Here is an 18,630-nt window from a genome sequence, read left to right as displayed (position 1 = left end):
AAACGCCTTTTTTGCACGGTTTCGCTGGTCGCATTTCTTGTCCAATCGAGCAACAGGTAGCGTGGCTGAGTGGTCTAAGGCGCTGGATTTAGGCTCCAGTCTCTTCGGAGGCGTGGGTTCAAATCCCACTGCTGCCAGTTCTCATGCCGAAGGTCAAGAGCAAGGCTGTGTGATGTCTGTCGGCAGCGCTTCCGTTTGAGTTTAGCTTTCATAAAATACATATTCTAAATCTGGCCCTGGTCAAAAGCCAACCAGGGATTCTTTACTTCCTCCAAATGGCCTGCCAGCAGGGGCCCGTACGGGAACAACATAAACCACGTTGTTGGCAGGATTCCAACCTGCGCGGGAAATTCCCAATGGATTTCTAGTCCATCGCCTTAACCACTCGGCCACAACAACTCATTAGCTGCTTACGGGAACCTTTTCTTGTGCGTGTGTATGGGTTGTAGCCTTTTTTTTTCCTGCCGCCAAAAGTAGGAGGAGTTTTGAGGCCAAAGCGCATGCTTCTAAAGTTCAGAGGGATGGCAATGTCAATCAAGAGTCCGCAGTTGAATACTTATTTACTTTGCAAAGATCGATCGATCGATCGATCGAAAGAAATCAAAAGCCATAGGCTTAAAAATGGGTTACTGGCAAAGTAAACAAAATCCCATCACACACTTGAGCAGAAGAAGCCATTACTCTCAGGATTTAAATCTACGTGGGGAGACCCCAAAAGAACTCTTTGGCCTCATTAGTCATCCCTGTCAAGGCGTTGCTGAATAATCTCATGTGTTATAAACGTCTTGGACTTAGGCTAAAATGCTATGCTGCACCTTACCACCCAAGTACGCTTGTAGTTTGGGAATTTTGTTCACTGACAATTGCCAGAAAACCTTTTTGATTCTGAAAATAGAGCTTATTTGAGCGTTTCTTCTATAACGTAACACAGCGCCATCGGACCGGACAGCTCGGGCTGCCTCTGTGGCGCAACGGTAGCGCGTCTCACTCCAGATCAGAAAGTTGCGTGTTCAACTTCACGTCAGGGTCATGTGCTTTGTTGATTCTTGTTATAGTGGGTGAACAGCATTCACTCATTCATGTTATGGGGCTGTTTCATACCTGTCAGTCCGCAATCATGCGATCTGCCAAGAGGATTAGTTCAAATGCTCTAATACTCAACTGTTTGACAGTTTGGCCATTGCCCTCTGAGAGCTTTAGATGTGAATGAAACTGCATATACACAAGTATAACTCAAAAGTACAGCGTGCGATGGCCGGGAATCGAACCCGGGTCAACTGCTTGGAAGGCAGCTATGCTTACCACTATACCACCATCGCAAGGACACATGCTTTCGCAGTGCCGTGGCGCCTGTAATTGATATCTAAAGTTCCATGCACACGGAACATGGTTTGAAGATAATTACTATCATAGAAACGCCTTTTTTTGCACGGTTTCGCTGGTCGCATTTCTTGTCCAATCGAGCAACAGGTAGCGTGGCTGAGTGGTCTAAGGCGCTGGATTTAGGCTCCAGTCTCTTCGGAGGCGTGGGTTCAAATCCCACCGCTGCCAGTTCTCATGCCGAAGGTCAAGAGCAAGGCTGTGTGATGTCTGTCGGCAGCGCTTCCGTTTGAGTTTAGCTTTCATAAAATACATATTCTAAATCTGGCCCTGGTCAAAAGCCAACCAGGGATTCTTTACTTCCTCCAAATGGCCTGCCAGCAGGGGCCCGTACGGGAACAATATAAACCACGTTGTTGGCAGGATTCCAACCTGCGCGGGAAATTCCCAATGGATTTCTAGTCCATCGCCTTAACCACTCGGCCACATCAACTCATTAGCTGCTTACGGGAACCTTTTCTTGTGCGTGTGTATGGGTTGTAGCCTTTTTTTTTCCTGCCGCCAAAAGTAGGAGGAGTTTTGAGGCCAAAGCGCATGCTTCTAAAGTTCAGAGGGATGGCAATGTCAATCAAGAGTCCGCAGTTGAATACTTATTTACTTTGCAAAGATCGATCGATCGAAAGAAATCAAAAGCCATAGGCTTAAAAATGGGTTACTGGCAAAGTAAACAAAATCCCATCACACACTTGAGCAGAAGAAGCCATTACTCTCAGGATTTAAATCTACGTGGGGAGACCCCAAAAGAACTCTTTGGCCTCATTAGTCATCCCTGTCAAGGCGTAGCTGAATAATCTCATGTGTTATAAACGTCTTGGACTTAGGCTAAAATGCTATGCTGCACCTTACCACCCAAGTACGCTTGTAGTTTGGGAATTTTGTTCACTGACAATTGCCAGAAAACCTTTTTGATTCTGAAAATAGAGCTTATTTGAGCGTTTCTTCTATAACGTAACACAGCGCCATCGGACCGGACAACTCGGGCTGCCTCTGTGGCGCAACGGTAGCGCGTCTCACTCCAGATCAGAAAGTTGCGTGTTCAACTTCACGTCAGGGTCATGTGCTTTGTTGATTATTGTTATAGTGGGTGAACAGCATTCACTCATTCATGTTATGGGGCTGTTTCATACCTGTCAGTCCGCAATCATGCGATCTGCCAAGAGGATTAGTTCAAATGCTCTAATACTCAACTGTTTGACAGTTTGGCCATTGCCCTCTGAGAGCTTTAGTTGTGAATGAAACTGCATATACACAAGTATAACTCAAAAGTACAGCATGCGATGGCCGGGAATCGAACCCGGGTCAACTGCTTGGAAGGCAGCTATGCTTACCACTATACCACCATCGCAAGGACACATGCTTTCGCAGTGCCGTGGCGCCTGTAATTGATATCTAAAGTTCCATGCACACGGAACATGGTTTGGCGCTTTAGGTACGGTTCAAATGGGATTGCAATAAGTGTTCTGACCTCTAAGTCTGAAAAGAGATTTCCTTAAATTGACAAATAACAAAGCAACAAACGTGGGATTATACCTGACATAAATCCAGCAGTTTAGGCCAAAAAAAAGCAGCAGGATTTTAGGTAGAAGGTCTAGCTTCGTTTGTACCATGAGTACTAAAGATCGGCTTTATCTAACAACGATCCAGCCCAATGAAAATCGGCAGGTTTGTAATATTTAAACTATTTCTCAAGCAAAATCTTTCAACCGCCACACATACTAAACTGGCTAGTATGGACATCGAACCCACGACCTTGGCGTTATTAGCACCACGCTCTAAACAACTGAGCTAACCAGCCAAGGTTCTCAAGTTTAAAATGTCAAAATGTGCTCATGTGACTTTATACGACTAGAATTTGCTTGAAGGTACCTTCACGGATGTAAAAGGAAGAGCAATTTTGCACATTTTTGGCGCTTTAGGTACGGTTCAAATGGGATTGCAATGAGTGTTCTGACCTCTAAGTCTGAAAAGAGATTTCCTTGAATTGACACATAACAAAGCAACAAACGTGGGGTTTTACCTGACATAAATCCACCATTTTAGGCCAAAAAAGCAGCAGTTTTTAAGTAGAAGGTCTTGCTTCGTTTGTACCTTCAGTACTAAAGATTGGCTTTACCTAACAACGATCCAGCCCAATGAAAATCGGAAGGTTTGTAATAGTTAAATTCTTTCTTAATCAATATCTTACATGTGCTAAATGTACTCAACTGGCTAGAATGATGATCTAACCCTCGACCTTGGTGTTATTAGTACCACGCTAACCAGCCACATTTTCCACATGTAAAATGTCAAAATGTGCGCAAGGGACCATATAATATAAGAGTTGGCTTGAAGGTACCTTCAGGGATGTAAAAGGAAGAGCAATTTTGCACATTTTTGGCGCTTTAGGTACGGTTCAAATGGGATTGCAATAAGAGTTCTGACCTCTAAGTCTGAAAAGAGATTTCCTTAAATTGACACATAACAAAGCAACAAACGTGGGGTTTTACCTGACATAAATCCAGCAGTTTAGGCCAAAAAAAAGCAGCAGGTTTTTAGGTAGGTCTTGCTTCGTTTGTACCTTCAGTACTAAAGATCGGCTTTACCTAACAACGATCCAGCCCAATGAAAATTGGCACGTTTGCAATATTTAAACTATTTCTCAAGCAACTGGCTAGTATGGGGATCGAACCCACGACCTTGGCGTTATTTGCACCACGCTCTAACCAACTGAGCTAACCAGCCAAAATTGTCATGAGTAAAATGTCAAAATGTGCTCATGTGACTATATAAGACTAGAATTTGCTTGAAGGTACCTTCAGGGATGTAAAAGGAAGAGCAATTTTGCACATTTTTGGCGCTTTAGGTACGGTTCAAATGGGATTGAAATAAGTGTTCTGACCTCTAAGTCTGAAAAGAGATTTCCTTAAATTGACACATAACAAAGCACCAAACGTGGGTTTATACCTGACATAAATCCACTAGTTTAGGCCAAAAAAAGCAGCAGTTTTTAAGTAGAAGGTCTTGCTTCGTTTGTACCTTCAGTACTAAAGATTGGCTTTACCTAACAACGATCCAGCCCAATGAAAATCGGAAGGTTTGTAATAGTTAAATTCTTTCTTAATCAATATCTTACATGTGCTAAATGTACTCAACTGGCTAGAATGATGATCTAACCCTCGACCTTGGTGTTATTAGTACCACGCTAACCAGCCACATTTTCCACATGTAAAATGTCAAAATGTGCGCAAGGGACCATATAATATAAGAGTTGGCTTGAAGGTACCTTCAGGGATGTAAAAGGAAGAGCAATTTTGCACATTTTTGGCGCTTTAGGTACGGTTCAAATGGGATTGCAATAAGAGTTCTGACCTCTAAGTCTGAAAAGAGATTTCCTTAAATTGACACATAACAAAGCAACAAACGTGGGGTTTTACCTGACATAAATCCAGCAGTTTAGGCCAAAAAAAAGCAGCAGGTTTTTAGGTAGGTCTTGCTTCGTTTGTACCTTCAGTACTAAAGATCGGCTTTACCTAACAACGATCCAGCCCAATGAAAATTGGCACGTTTGCAATAGTTAAACTATTTCTCAAGCAACTGGCTAGTATGGGGATCGAACCCACGACCTTGGCGTTATTTGCACCACGCTCTAACCAACTGAGCTAACCAGCCAAAATTGTCATGAGTAAAATGTCAAAATGTGCTCATGTGACTATATAAGACTAGAATTTGCTTGAAGGTACCTTCAGGGATGTAAAAGGAAGAGCAATTTTGCACATTTTTGGCGCTTTAGGTACGGTTCAAATGGGATTGAAATAAGTGTTCTGACCTCTAAGTCTGAAAAGAGATTTCCTTAAATTGACACATAACAAAGCAACAAACGTGGGATTATACCTGACATAAATCCAGCAGTTTAGGCCAAAAAAAAAACAGCAGGTTTTTAGGTAGAAGGTCTTGCTTCGTTTGTACCATCAGTACTAAAGATTGGCTTTACCTAACAACGATCCAGCCCAATGAAAATCGGAAGGTTTGTAATAGTTAAATTCTTTCTTAATCAATATCTTACATGTGCTAAATGTACTCAACTGGCTAGAATGATGATCTAACCCTCGACCTTGGTGTTTTCAGTATCACGCTAACCAGCCACATTTTCCACATGTAAAATGTCAAAATGTGCGCAAGGGAACATATAATATAAGAGTTGGCTTGAAGGTACCTTCAGGGATGTAAAAGGAAGAGCAATTTTGCACATTTTTGGCGCTTTAGGTACGGTTCAAATGGGATTACAATAAGAGTTCTGACCTCTAAGTCTGAAAAGAGATTTCCTTAAATTGACACATAACAAAGCAACAAACGTGGGGGTTTTCCTGACATAAATCCAGCAGTTTAGGCCAAAAAAAAGCAGCAGGTTTTTAGGTAGGTCTTGCTTCGTTTGTACCTTCAGTACTAAAGATCGGCTTTACCTAACAACGATCCAGCCCAATGAAAATCGGCACGTTTGCAATATTTAAACTATTTCTCAAGCAACTGGCTAGTATGGGGATCGAACCTACGACCTTGGCGTTATTAGCACCACGCTCTAACCAACTGAGCTAACCATCCCAAGTTGTCAGGAGTAAAATGTCAAAATGTGCTCATGTGACTATATAAGACTAGAATTTGCTTGAAGGTACCTTCAGGGATGTAAAAGGAAGAGTAATTTTGCACATTTTTGGCGCTTTAGGTACGGTTCAAATGGGATTGCAATAAGTGTTCTGACCTCTAAGTCTGAAAAGAGATTTCCTTAAATTGACACATAACAAAGCACCAAACGTGGGATTATACCTGACATAAATCCACTAGTTTAGGCCAAAAAAAGCAGCAGTTTTTAAGTATAAGGTCTTGCTTCGTTTGTACCTTCAGTACTAAAGATTGGCTTTACCTAACAACGATCCAGCCCAATGAAAATAGGAAGGTTTGTAATAGTTAAATTCTTTCTTAATCAATATCTTACATATACTAAACTTACTCAACTGGCTAGAATGGGGATCTAACCCTCGACCTTGGTGTTATTAGTACCACGCTAACCAGCCACATTTTCCACATGTAAAATGTCAAAATGTGCGCAAGGGACCATAAAATATAAGAGTTGGCTTGAAGGTACCTTCAGGGATGTAAAAGGAAGAGCAATTTTGCACATTTTTGGCGCTTTAGGTACGGTTCAAATGGGATTGCAATAAGAGTTCTGACCTCTAAGTCTGAAAAGAGATTTCCTTAAATTGACACATAACAAAGCAACAAACGTGGGGTTTTACCTGACATAAATCCAGCAGTTTAGGCCAAAAAAAAGCAGCATGTTTTTAGGTAGGTCTTGCTTCGTTTGTACCTTCAGTACTAAAGATCGGCTTTACCTAACAACGATCCAGCCCAATGAAAATCGGCAGGTTTGTAATATTTAAACTATTTCTCAAGCAAAATCTTTCAACCGCCACACATACTAACCTGGCTAGTATGGACATCGAACCCACGACCTTGGCGTTATTAGCACCACGCTCTAAACAACTGAGCTAACCAGCCAAGGTTCTCAAGTTTAAAATGTCAAACTGTGCTCTTGTGACTTTATACGACTAGAATTTGCTTGAAGGTACCTTCACGGATGTAAAAGGAAGAGCAATTTTGCACATTTTTGGCGCTTTAGGTACGGTTCAAATGGGATTGCAATGAGTCTTCTGACCTCTAAGTCTGAAAAGAGATTTCCTTGAATTGACACATAACAAAGCAACAAACGTGGGGTTTTACCTGACATAAATCCACCAGTTTAGGCCAAAAAAGCAGCAGTTTTTAAGTAGAAGGTCTTGCTTCGTTTGTACCTTCAGTACTAAAGATTGGCTTTACCTAACAACGATCCAGCCCAATGAAAATAGGAAGGTTTGTAATAGTTAAATTCTTTCTTAATCAATATCTTACATGTGCTAAATGTACTCAACAGGCTAGAATGATGATCTAACCCTCGACCTTGGTGTTATTAGTACCACGCTAACCAGCCACATTTTCCACATGTAAAATGTCAAAATGTGCGCAAGGGACCATATAATATAAGAGTTGGCTTGAAGGTACCTTCAGGGATGTAAAAGGAAGAGCAATTTTGCACATTTTTGGCGCTTTAGGTACGGTTCAAATGGGATTGCAATAAGTGTTCTGACCTCTAAGTCTGAAAAGAGATTTCCTTGAATTGACACATAACAAAGCAACAAACGTGGGGTTTTACCTGACATAAATCCAGCAGTTTAGGCCAAAAAAAAGCAGCAGGTTTTTAGGTAGGTCTTGCTTCGTTTGTACCTTCAGTACTAAAGATCGGCTTTACCTAACAACGATCCAGCCCAATGAAAATTGGCACGTTTGCAATATTTAAACTTTTTCTCAAGCAACTGGCTAGTATGGGGATCGAACCCACGACCTTGGCGTTATTTGCACCACGCTCTAACCAACTGAGCTAACCAGCCAAAATTGTCATGAGTAAAATGTCAAAATGTGCTCATGTGACTATATAAGACTAGAATTTGCTTGAAGGTACCTTCAGGGATGTAAAAGGAAGAGCAATTTTGCACATTTTTGGCGCTTTAGGTACGGTTCAAATGGGATTGAAATAAGTGTTCTGACCTCTAAATCTGAAAAGAGATTTCCTTAAATTGACACATAACAAAGCAACAAACGTGGGATTATACCTGACATAAATCCAGCAGTTTAGGCCAAAAAAAAAACAGCAGGTTTTTAGGTAGAAGGTCTTGCTTCGTTTGTACCATCAGTACTAAAGATTGGCTTTACCTAACAACGATCCAGCCCAATGAAAATCGGAAGGTTTGTAATAGTTAAATTCTTTCTTAATCAATATCTTACATGTGCTAAATGTACTCAACTGGCTAGAATGATGATCTAACCCTCGACCTTGGTGTTATCAGTATCACGCTAACCAGCCACATTTTCCACATGTAAAATGTCAAAATGTGCGCAAGGGACCATATAATATAAGAGTTGGCTTGAAGGTACCTTCAGGGATGTAAAAGGAAGAGCAATTTTGCACATTTTTGGCGCTTTAGGTACGGTTCAAATGGGATTGCAATAAGTGTTCTGACCTCTAAGTCTGAAAAGAGATTTCCTTAAATTGACACATAACAAAGCAACAAACGTGGGGGTTTACCTGACATAAATCCAGCAGTTTAGGCCAAAAAAAAGCAGCAGGTTTTTAGGTAGGTCTTGCTTCGTTTGTACCTTCAGTACTAAAGATCGGCTTTACCTAACAACGATCCAGCCCAATGAAAATCGGCACGTTTACAATATTTAAACTATTTCTCAAGCAACTGGCTAGTATGGGGATCGAACCCACGACCTTGGCGTTATTAGCACCACGCTCTAACCAACTGAGCTAACCAGCCAAAGTTGTCAGGAGTAAAATGTCAAAATGTGCTCATGTGACTATATAAGACTAGAATTTGCTTGAAGGTACCTTCAGGGATGTAAAAGGAAGAGCAATTTTGCACATTTTTGGCGCTTTAGGTACAGTTTAAATGGGATTGCAATAAGTGTTCTGACCTCTAAGTCTGAAAAGAGATTTCCTTAAATTGACACATAACAAAGCACCAAACGTGGGATTATACCTGACATAAATCCACTAGTTTAGGCCAAAAAAGCAGCAGTTTTTAAGTATAAGGTCTTGCTTCGTTTGTACCTTCAGTACTAAAGATTGGCTTTACCTAACAACGATCCAGCCCAATGAAAATAGGAAGGTTTGTAATAGTTAAATTCTTTCTTAATCAATATCTTACATATACTAAACTTACTCAACTGGCTAGAATGGGGATCTAACCCTCGACCTTGGTGTTATTAGTACCACGCTAACCAGCCACATTTTCCACATGTAAAATGTCAAAATGTGCGCAAGGGACCATATAATATAAGAGTTGGCTTGAAGGTACCTTCAGGGATGTAAAAGGAAGAGCAATTTTGCACATTTTTGGCGCTTTAGGTACGGTTCAAATGGGATTGCAATAAGAGTTCTGACCTCTAAGTCTGAAAAGAGATTTCCTTAAATTGACACATAACAAAGCAACAAACGTGGGGTTTTACCTGACATAAATCCAGCAGTTTAGGCCAAAAAAAAGCAGCAGGTTTTTAGGTAGGTCTTGCTTCGTTTGTACCTTCAGTACTAAAGATAGGCTTTACCTAACAACGATCCAGCCCAATGAAAATCGGCAAGTTTGTAATATTTAAACTATTTCTCAAGCAAAATCCTTTATGTCCTACATGTACTTATCTAGCTAGTATGGGGATCGAACCCACAACCTCGGTGGTATTAGCACCACATTCTAACCAACTGAGCTAACCAGCCAAAGTTCTCATGAGTAAAATGTCAAAATGTGCTCATGTGAATATATATGACTAGAATTTGCTTGAAGGTACCTTCAGGGATGTAAAAGGAAGAGCAATTTTTCACATTTTTGGCGCTTTAGGTACGGTTCAAATGGGATTGCAATAAGTGTTCTGACCTCTAAGTCTGAAAAGAGATTTCCTTAAATTGACAAATAACAAAGCAACAAACGTGGGATTATACCTGACATAAATCCAGCAGTTTAGGCCAAAAAAAAGCAGCAGGATTTTAGGTAGAAGGTCTAGCTTCGTTTGTACCATCAGTACTAAAGATCGGCTTTACCTAACAACGATCCAGCCCAATGAAAATCGGCAGGTTTGTAATATTTAAACTATTTCTCAAGCAAAATCTTTCAACCGCCACACATACTAAACTGGCTAGTATGTCAAAATGTGCTCATGTGACTATATAAGACTAGAATTGCTTGAAGGTACCTTCAGGGATGTAAAAGGAAGAGCAATTTTGCACATTTTTGGCGCTTTAGGTACGGTTCAAATGGGATTGCAATAAGAGTTCTGACCTCTAAGTCTGAAAAGAGATTTCCTTAAATTGACACATAACAAAGCAACAAACGTGGGGTTTTACCTGACATAAATCCAGCAGTTTAGGCCAAAAAAAAGCAGCAGGATTTTAGGTAGAAGGTCTAGCTTCGTTTGTACCATCAGTACTAAAGATCGGCTTTACCTAACAACGATCCAGCCCAATGAAAATCGGCAGGTTTGTAATATTTAAACTATTTCTCAAGCAAAATCTTTCAACCGCCACACATACTAAACTGGCTAGTATGTCAAAATGTGCTCATGTGACTATATAAGACTAGAATTTGCTTGAAGGTACCTTCAGGGATGTAAAAGGAAGAGCAATTTTGCACATTTTTGGCGCTTTAGGTACGGTTCAAATGGGATTGCAATAAGAGTTCTGACCTCTAAGTCTGAAAAGAGATTTCCTTAAATTGACACATAACAAAGCAACAAACGTGGGGTTTTACCTGACATAAATCCAGCAGTTTAGGCCAAAAAAAAGCAGCAGGTTTTTAGGTAGGTCTTGCTTCGTTTGTACCTTCAGTACTAAAGATCGGCTTTACCTAACAACGATCCAGCCCAATGAAAATCGGCAAGTTTGTAATATTTAAACTATTTCTCAAGCAAAATCCTTTATGTCCTACATGTACTTATCTAGCTAGTATGGGGATCGAACCCACAACCTCGGTGGTATTAGCACCACATTCTAACCAACTGAGCTAACCAGCCAAAGTTCTCATGAGTAAAATGTCAAAATGTGCTCTTGTGAATATATATGACTAGAATTTGCTTGAAGGTACCTTCAGGGATGTAAAAGGAAGAGCAATTTTTCACATTTTTGGCGCTTTAGGTACGGTTCAAATGGGATTGCAATAAGTGTTCTGACCTCTAAGTCTGAAAAGAGATTTCCTTAAATTGACAAATAACAAAGCAACAAACGTGGGATTATACCTGACATAAATCCAGCAGTTTAGGCCAAAAAAAAGCAGCAGGATTTTAGGTAGAAGGTCTAGCTTCGTTTGTACCATCAGTACTAAAGATCGGCTTTACCTAACAACGATCCAGCCCAATGAAAATCGGCAGGTTTGTAATATTTAAACTATTTCTCAAGCAAAATCTTTCAACCGCCACACATACTAAACTGGCTAGTATGGACATCGAACCCACGACCTTGGCGTTATTAGCACCACGCTCTAAACAACTGAGCCAACCAGCCAAGGTTCTCAAGTTTAAAATGTCAAAATGTGCTCATGTGACTTTATACGACTAGAATTTGCTTGAAGGTACCTTCACGGATGTAAAAGGAAGAGCAATTTTGCACATTTTTGGCGCTTTAGGTACGGTTCAAATGGGATTGCAATGAGTGTTCTGACCTCTAAGTCTGAAAAGAGATTTCCTTGAATTGACACATAACAAAGCAACAAACGTGGGGTTTTACCTGACATAAATCCACCAGTTTAGGCCAAAAAAGCAGCAGTTTTTAAGTAGAAGGTCTTGCTTCGTTTGTACCTTCAGTACTAAAGATTGGCTTTACCTAACAACGATCCAGCCCAATGAAAATCGGAAGGTTTGTAATAGTTAAATTCTTTCTTAATCAATATCTTACATGTGCTAAATGTACTCAACTGGCTAGAATGATGATCTAACCCTCGACCTTGGTGTTATTAGTACCACGCTAACCAGCCACATTTTCCACATGTAAAATGTCAAAATGTGCGCAAGGGACCATATAATATAAGAGTTGGCTTGAAGGTACCTTCAGGGATGTAAAAGGAAGAGCAATTTTGCACATTTTTGGCGCTTTAGGTACGGTTCAAATGGGATTGCAATAAGAGTTCTGACCTCTAAGTCTGAAAAGAGATTTCCTTAAATTGACACATAACAAAGCAACAAACGTGGGGTTTTACCTGACATAAATCCAGCAGTTTAGGCCAAAAAAAAGCAGCAGGTTTTTAGGTAGGTCTTGCTTCGTTTGTACCTTCAGTACTAAAGATCGGCTTTACCTAACAACGATCCAGCCCAATGAAAATTGGCACGTTTGCAATATTTAAACTATTTCTCAAGCAACTGGCTAGTATGGGGATCGAACCCACGACCTTGGCGTTATTTGCACCACGCTCTAACCAACTGAGCTAACCAGCCAAAATTGTCATGAGTAAAATGTCAAAATGTGCTCATGTGACTATATAAGACTAGAATTTGCTTGAAGGTACCTTCAGGGATGTAAAAGGAAGAGCAATTTTGCACATTTTTGGCGCTTTAGGTACGGTTCAAATGGGATTGAAATAAGTGTTCTGACCTCTAAGTCTGAAAAGAGATTTCCTTAAATTGACACATAACAAAGCAACAAACGTGGGATTATACCTGACATAAATCCAGCAGTTTAGGCCAAAAAAAAAACAGCAGGTTTTTAGGTAGAAGGTCTTGCTTCGTTTGTACCATCAGTACTAAAGATTGGCTTTACCTAACAACGATCCAGCCCAATGAAAATCGGAAGGTTTGTAATAGTTAAATTCTTTCTTAATCAATATCTTACATGTGCTAAATGTACTCAACTGGCTAGAATGATGATCTAACCCTCGACCTTGGTGTTATCAGTATCACGCTAACCAGCCACATTTTCCACATGTAAAATGTCAAAATGTGCGCAAGGGACCATATAATATAACAGTTGGCTTGAAGGTACCTTCAGGGATGTAAAAGGAAGAGCAATTTTGCACATTTTTGGCGCTTTAGGTACGGTTCAAATGGGATTACAATAAGAGTTCTGACCTCTAAGTCTGAAAAGAGATTTCCTTAAATTGACACATAACAAAGCAACAAACGTGGGGGTTTACCTGACATAAATCCAGCATTTTAGGCCAAAAAAAAGCAGCAGGTTTTTAGGTAGGTCTTGCTTCGTTTGTACCTTCAGTACTAAAGATCGGCTTTACCTAACAACGATCCAGCCCAATGAAAATTGGCACGTTTGCAATATTTAAACTATTTCTCAAGCAACTGGCTAGTATGGGGATCGAACCCACGACCTTGGCGTTATTTGCACCACGCTCTAACCAACTGAGCTAACCAGCCAAAATTGTCATGAGTAAAATGTCAAAATGTGCTCATGTGACTATATAAGACTAGAATTTGCTTGAAGGTACCTTCAGGGATGTAAAAGGAAGAGCAATTTTGCACATTTTTGGCGCTTTAGGTACGGTTCAAATGGGATTGAAATAAGTGTTCTGACCTCTAAGTCTGAAAAGAGATTTCCTTAAATTGACACATAACAAAGCAACAAACGTGGGATTATACCTGACATAAATCCAGCAGTTTAGGCCAAAAAAAAAACAGCAGGTTTTTAGGTAGAAGGTCTTGCTTCGTTTGTACCATCAGTACTAAAGATTGGCTTTACCTAACAACGATCCAGCCCAATGAAAATCGGAAGGTTTGTAATAGTTAAATTCTTTCTTAATCAATATCTTACATGTGCTAAATGTACTCAACTGGCTAGAATGATGATCTAACCCTCGACCTTGGTGTTATCAGTATCACGCTAACCAGCCACATTTTCCACATGTAAAATGTCAAAATGTGCGCAAGGGACCATATAATATAACAGTTGGCTTGAAGGTACCTTCAGGGATGTAAAAGGAAGAGCAATTTTGCACATTTTTGGCGCTTTAGGTACGGTTCAAATGGGATTACAATAAGAGTTCTGACCTCTAAGTCTGAAAAGAGATTTCCTTAAATTGACACATAACAAAGCAACAAACGTGGGGGTTTACCTGACATAAATCCAGCATTTTAGGCCAAAAAAAAGCAGCAGGTTTTTAGGTAGGTCTTGCTTCGTTTGTACCTTCAGTACTAAAGATCGGCTTTACCTAACAACGATCCAGCCCAATGAAAATCGGCACGTTTGCAATATTTAAACTATTTCTCAAGCAACTGGCTAGTATGGGGATCGAACCCACGACCTTGGCGTTATTAGCACCACGCTCTAACCAACTGAGCTAACCATCCCAAGTTGTCAGGAGTAAAATGTCAAAATGTGCTCATGTGACTATATAAGACTAGAATTTGCTTGAAGGTACCTTCAGGGATGTAAAAGGAAGAGCAATTTTGCACATTTTTGGCGCTTTAGGTACGGTTCAAATGGGATTGAAATAAGTGTTCTGACCTCTAAGTCTGAAAAGAGATTTCCTTAAATTGACACATAACAAAGCAACAAACGTGGGATTATACCTGACATAAATCCAGCAGTTTAGGCCAAAAAAAAAACAGCAGGTTTTTAGGTAGAAGGTCTTGCTTCGTTTGTACCATCAGTACTAAAGATTGGCTTTACCTAACAACGATCCAGCCCAATGAAAATCGGAAGGTTTGTAATAGTTAAATTCTTTCTTAATCAATATCTTACATGTGCTAAATGTACTCAACTGGCTAGAATGATGATCTAACCCTCGACCTTGGTGTTATCAGTATCACGCTAACCAGCCACATTTTCCACATGTAAAATGTCAAAATGTGCGCAAGGGACCATATAATATAAGAGTTGGCTTGAAGGTACCTTCAGGGATGTAAAAGGAAGAGCAATTTTGCACATTTTTGGCGCTTTAGGTACGGTTCAAATGGGATTGCAATAAGTGTTCTGACCTCTAAGTCTGAAAAGAGATTTCCTTAAATTGACACATAACAAAGCAACAAACGTGGGGGTTTACCTGACATAAATCCAGCAGTTTAGGCCAAAAAAAAGCAGCAGGTTTTTAGGTAGGTCTTGATTCGTTTGTACCTTCAGTACTAAAGATCGGCTTTACCTAACAACGATCCAGCCCAATGAAAATCGGCACGTTTGCAATATTTAAACTATTTCTCAAGCAACTGGCTAGTATGGGGATCGAACCCACAACCTTGGCGTTATTAGCACCACGCTCTAACCAACTGAGCTAACCAGCCAAAGTTGTCAGGAGTAAAATGTCAAAATGTGCTCATGTGACTATATAAGACTAGAATTTGCTTGAAGGTACCTTCAGGGATGTAAAAGGAAGAGCAATTTTGCACATTTTTGGCGCTTTAGGTACGGTTCAAATGGGATTGCAATAAGTGTTCTGACCTCTAAGTCTGAAAAGAGATTTCCTTAAATTGACACATAACAAAGCACCAAACGTGGGATTATACCTGACATAAATCCACTAGTTTAGGCCAAAAAAAGCAGCAGTTTTTAAGTATAAGGTCTTGCTTCGTTTGTACCTTCAGTACTAAAGATTGGCTTTACCTAACAACGATCCAGCCCAATGAAAATAGGAAGGTTTGTAATAGTTAAATTCTTTCTTAATCAATATCTTACATATACTAAACTTACTCAACTGGCTAGAATGGGGATCTAACCCTCGACCTTGGTGTTATTAGTACCACGCTAACCAGCCACATTTTCCACATGTAAAATGTCAAAATGTGCGCAAGGGACCATATAATATAAGAGTTGGCTTGAAGGTACCTTCAGGGATGTAAAAGGAAGAGCAATTTTGCACATTTTTGGCGCTTTAGGTACGGTTCAAATGGGATTGCAATAAGAGTTCTGACCTCTAAGTCTGAAAAGAGATTTCCTTAAATTGACACATAACAAAGCAACAAACGTGGGGTTTTACCTGACATAAATCCAGCAGTTTAGGCCAAAAAAAAGCAGCAGGTTTTTAGGTAGGTCTTGCTTCGTTTGTACCTTCAGTACTAAAGATCGGCTTTACCTAACAACGATCCAGCCCAATGAAAATCGGCATGTTTGTAATATTTAAACTATTTCTCAAGCAAAATCCTTTATGTCCTACATGTACTTATCTGGCTACTATGGGGATCGAACCCACAACCTCGGTGGTATTAGCACCACGTTCTAACCAACTGAGCTAACCAGCCAAAGTTCTCATGAGTAAAATGTCAAAATGTGCTCATGTGAATATATATGACTAGAATTTGCTTGAAGGTACCTTCAGGGATGTAAAAGGAAGAGCAATTTTTCACATTTTTGGCGCTTTAGGTACGGTTCAAATGGGATTGCAATAAGTGTTCTGACCTCTAAGTCTGAAAAGAGATTTCCTTAAATTGACAAATAACAAAGCAACAAACGTGGGATTATACCTGACATAAATCCAGCAGTTTAGGCCAAAAAAAAGCAGCAGGTTTTTAGGTAGAAGGTCTAGCTTCGTTTGTACCATCAGTACTAAAGATCGGCTTTACCTAACAACGATCCAGCCCAATGAAAATCGGCAGGTTTGTAATATTTAAACTATTTCTCAAGCAAAATCTTTCAACCGCCACACATACTAAACTGGCTAGTATGGACATCTAACCAACGACCTTGGCGTTATTAGCACCACGCTCTAACCAACTGAGCTAACCAGCCAAGGATCTCAAGTTTAAAATGTCAAAATGTGCTCATGTGACTTTATACGACTAGAATTTGCTTGAAGGTACCTTCACGGATGTAAAAGGAAGAGCAATTTTGCACATTTTTGGCGCTTTAGGTACGGTTCAAATGGGATTGCAATGAGTGTTCTGACTTCTAAGTCTGAAAAGAGATTTCCTTGAATTGACACATAACAAAGCAACAAACGTGGGGTTTTACCTGACATAAATCCACTAGTTTAGGCCAAAAAAAGCAGCAGTTTTTAAGTAGAAGGTCTTGCTTCGTTTGTACCTTCAGTACTAAAGATTGGCTTTACCTAACAACGATCCAGCCCAATGAAAATCGGAAGGTTTGTAATAGTTAAATTCTTTCTTAATCAATAACTTACATGTGCTAAATGTACTCAACTGGCTAGAATGATGATCTAACCCTCGACCTTGGTGTTATTAGTACCACGCTAACCAGCCACATTTTCCACATGTAAAATGTCAAAATGTGCGCAAGGGACCATATAATATAAGAGTTGGCTTGAAGGTACCTTCAGGGATGTAAAAGGAAGAGCAATTTTGCACATTTTTGGCGCTTTAGGTACGGTTCAAATGGGATTACAATAAGAGTTCTGACCTCTAAGTCTGAAAAGAGATTTCCTTAAATTGACACATAACAAAGCAACAAACGTGGGGGTTTACCTGACATAAATCCAGCAGTTTAGGCCAAAAAAAAGCAGCAGGTTTTTAGGTAGGTCTTGCTTCGTTTGTACCTTCAGTACTAAAGATCGGCTTTACCTAACAACGATCCAGCCCAATGAAAATCGGCACGTTTGCAATATTTAAACTGTTTCTCAAGCAACTGGCTAGTATGGGGATCGAACCCACGACTTTGGCGTTATTAGCACCACGCTCTAACCAACTGAGCTAACCAGCCAAAGTTCTCATGAGTAAAATGTCAAAATGTGCTCATGTGACTATATAAGACTAGAATTTGCTTGAAGGTACCTTCAGGGATGTAAAAGGAAGAGCAATTTTACACATTTTTGGCGCTTTAGGTACGGTTCAAATGGGATTGCAATAAGTGTTCTGACCTCTAAGTCTGAAAAGAGATTTCCTTGAATTGACACATAACAAAGCAACAAACGTGGGGTTTTACCTGACATAAATCCACTAGTTTAGGCCAAAAAAAGCAGCAGTTTTTAAGTAGAAGGTCTTGCTTCGTTTGTACCTTCAGTACTAAAGATTGGCTTTACCTAACAACGATCCAGCCCAATGAAAATCGGAAGGTTTGTAATAGTTAAATTCTTTCTTAATCAATAACTTACATGTGCTAAATGTACTCAACTGGCTAGAATGATGATCTAACCCTCGACCTTGGTGTTATTAGTACCACGCTAACCAGCCACATTTTCCACATGTAAAATGTCAAAATGTGCGCAAGGGACCATATAATATAAGAGTTGGCTTGAAGGTACCTTCAGGGATGTAAAAGGAAGAGCAATTTTGCACATTTTTGGCGCTTTAGGTACGGTTCAAATGGGATTACAATAAGAGTTCTGACCTCTAAGTCTGAAAAGAGATTTCCTTAAATTGACACATAACAAAGCAACAAACGTGGGGGTTTACCTGACATAAATCCAGCAGTTTAGGCCAAAAAAAAGCAGCAGGTTTTTAGGTAGGTCTTGCTTCGTTTGTACCTTCAGTACTAAAGATCGGCTTTACCTAACAACGATCCAGCCCAATGAAAATCGGCACGTTTGCAATATTTAAACTGTTTCTCAAGCAACTGGCTAGTATGGGGATCGAACCCACGACTTTGGCGTTATTAGCACCACGCTCTAACCAACTGAGCTAACCAGCCAAAGTTCTCATGAGTAAAATGTCAAAATGTGCTCATGTGACTATATAAGACTAGAATTTGCTTGAAGGTACCTTCAGGGATGTAAAAGGAAGAGCAATTTTACACATTTTTGGCGCTTTAGG

The 18,630-nt window shown here is 40.0% G+C and overlaps 17 non-coding genes across 17 annotated transcripts; 2 read left to right on the top strand and 15 right to left on the bottom strand.

Moving 5' to 3' along the window:
• Window positions 1–55: 55 nt before the first annotated feature.
• On the top strand, window positions 56–137 carry trnal-uag (transfer RNA leucine (anticodon UAG)). The gene has a single exon. It is a non-coding gene; the product is annotated as a tRNA-Leu (tRNA).
• Window positions 138–317: 180 nt separating this feature from the next.
• On the bottom strand, window positions 318–399 carry trnas-aga (transfer RNA serine (anticodon AGA)). Its single transcript has one exon. It is a non-coding gene; the product is annotated as a tRNA-Ser (tRNA).
• Window positions 400–1,247: 848 nt separating this feature from the next.
• trnag-ucc (transfer RNA glycine (anticodon UCC)) lies at window positions 1,248–1,319 on the bottom strand. The gene has a single exon. It is a non-coding gene; the product is annotated as a tRNA-Gly (tRNA).
• A 150-nt stretch (window positions 1,320–1,469) lies between these two features.
• On the top strand, window positions 1,470–1,551 carry trnal-uag (transfer RNA leucine (anticodon UAG)). The gene has a single exon. It is a non-coding gene; the product is annotated as a tRNA-Leu (tRNA).
• A 180-nt stretch (window positions 1,552–1,731) lies between these two features.
• trnas-aga (transfer RNA serine (anticodon AGA)) lies at window positions 1,732–1,813 on the bottom strand. The gene has a single exon. It is a non-coding gene; the product is annotated as a tRNA-Ser (tRNA).
• An 840-nt stretch (window positions 1,814–2,653) lies between these two features.
• Window positions 2,654–2,725, bottom strand: trnag-ucc (transfer RNA glycine (anticodon UCC)). Its single transcript has one exon. It is a non-coding gene; the product is annotated as a tRNA-Gly (tRNA).
• Window positions 2,726–4,027: 1,302 nt separating this feature from the next.
• On the bottom strand, window positions 4,028–4,101 carry trnai-aau (transfer RNA isoleucine (anticodon AAU)). The gene has a single exon. It is a non-coding gene; the product is annotated as a tRNA-Ile (tRNA).
• Window positions 4,102–4,954: 853 nt separating this feature from the next.
• On the bottom strand, window positions 4,955–5,028 carry trnai-aau (transfer RNA isoleucine (anticodon AAU)). Its single transcript has one exon. It is a non-coding gene; the product is annotated as a tRNA-Ile (tRNA).
• An 856-nt stretch (window positions 5,029–5,884) lies between these two features.
• Window positions 5,885–5,958, bottom strand: trnai-aau (transfer RNA isoleucine (anticodon AAU)). The gene has a single exon. It is a non-coding gene; the product is annotated as a tRNA-Ile (tRNA).
• Window positions 5,959–7,764: 1,806 nt separating this feature from the next.
• trnai-aau (transfer RNA isoleucine (anticodon AAU)) lies at window positions 7,765–7,838 on the bottom strand. The gene has a single exon. It is a non-coding gene; the product is annotated as a tRNA-Ile (tRNA).
• An 856-nt stretch (window positions 7,839–8,694) lies between these two features.
• On the bottom strand, window positions 8,695–8,768 carry trnai-aau (transfer RNA isoleucine (anticodon AAU)). Its single transcript has one exon. It is a non-coding gene; the product is annotated as a tRNA-Ile (tRNA).
• Window positions 8,769–12,349: 3,581 nt separating this feature from the next.
• Window positions 12,350–12,423, bottom strand: trnai-aau (transfer RNA isoleucine (anticodon AAU)). Its single transcript has one exon. It is a non-coding gene; the product is annotated as a tRNA-Ile (tRNA).
• Window positions 12,424–13,279: 856 nt separating this feature from the next.
• trnai-aau (transfer RNA isoleucine (anticodon AAU)) lies at window positions 13,280–13,353 on the bottom strand. Its single transcript has one exon. It is a non-coding gene; the product is annotated as a tRNA-Ile (tRNA).
• Window positions 13,354–14,209: 856 nt separating this feature from the next.
• On the bottom strand, window positions 14,210–14,283 carry trnai-aau (transfer RNA isoleucine (anticodon AAU)). The gene has a single exon. It is a non-coding gene; the product is annotated as a tRNA-Ile (tRNA).
• Window positions 14,284–15,139: 856 nt separating this feature from the next.
• On the bottom strand, window positions 15,140–15,213 carry trnai-aau (transfer RNA isoleucine (anticodon AAU)). Its single transcript has one exon. It is a non-coding gene; the product is annotated as a tRNA-Ile (tRNA).
• Window positions 15,214–17,507: 2,294 nt separating this feature from the next.
• Window positions 17,508–17,581, bottom strand: trnai-aau (transfer RNA isoleucine (anticodon AAU)). The gene has a single exon. It is a non-coding gene; the product is annotated as a tRNA-Ile (tRNA).
• An 853-nt stretch (window positions 17,582–18,434) lies between these two features.
• Window positions 18,435–18,508, bottom strand: trnai-aau (transfer RNA isoleucine (anticodon AAU)). The gene has a single exon. It is a non-coding gene; the product is annotated as a tRNA-Ile (tRNA).
• Window positions 18,509–18,630: the final 122 nt, after the last annotated feature.

This window comes from Eucyclogobius newberryi, unplaced genomic scaffold, assembly GCF_026437365.1.
Source record: "Eucyclogobius newberryi isolate DKJ021-1_F unplaced genomic scaffold, fEucNew1.0.hap1 SCAF_36, whole genome shotgun sequence".
NCBI classification, from domain to species: domain Eukaryota; kingdom Metazoa; phylum Chordata; class Actinopteri; order Gobiiformes; family Gobiidae; genus Eucyclogobius; species Eucyclogobius newberryi.
Note: the sequence above shows the minus strand (reverse complement) of the source record. Positions and strands in the feature narration are given on the sequence as shown.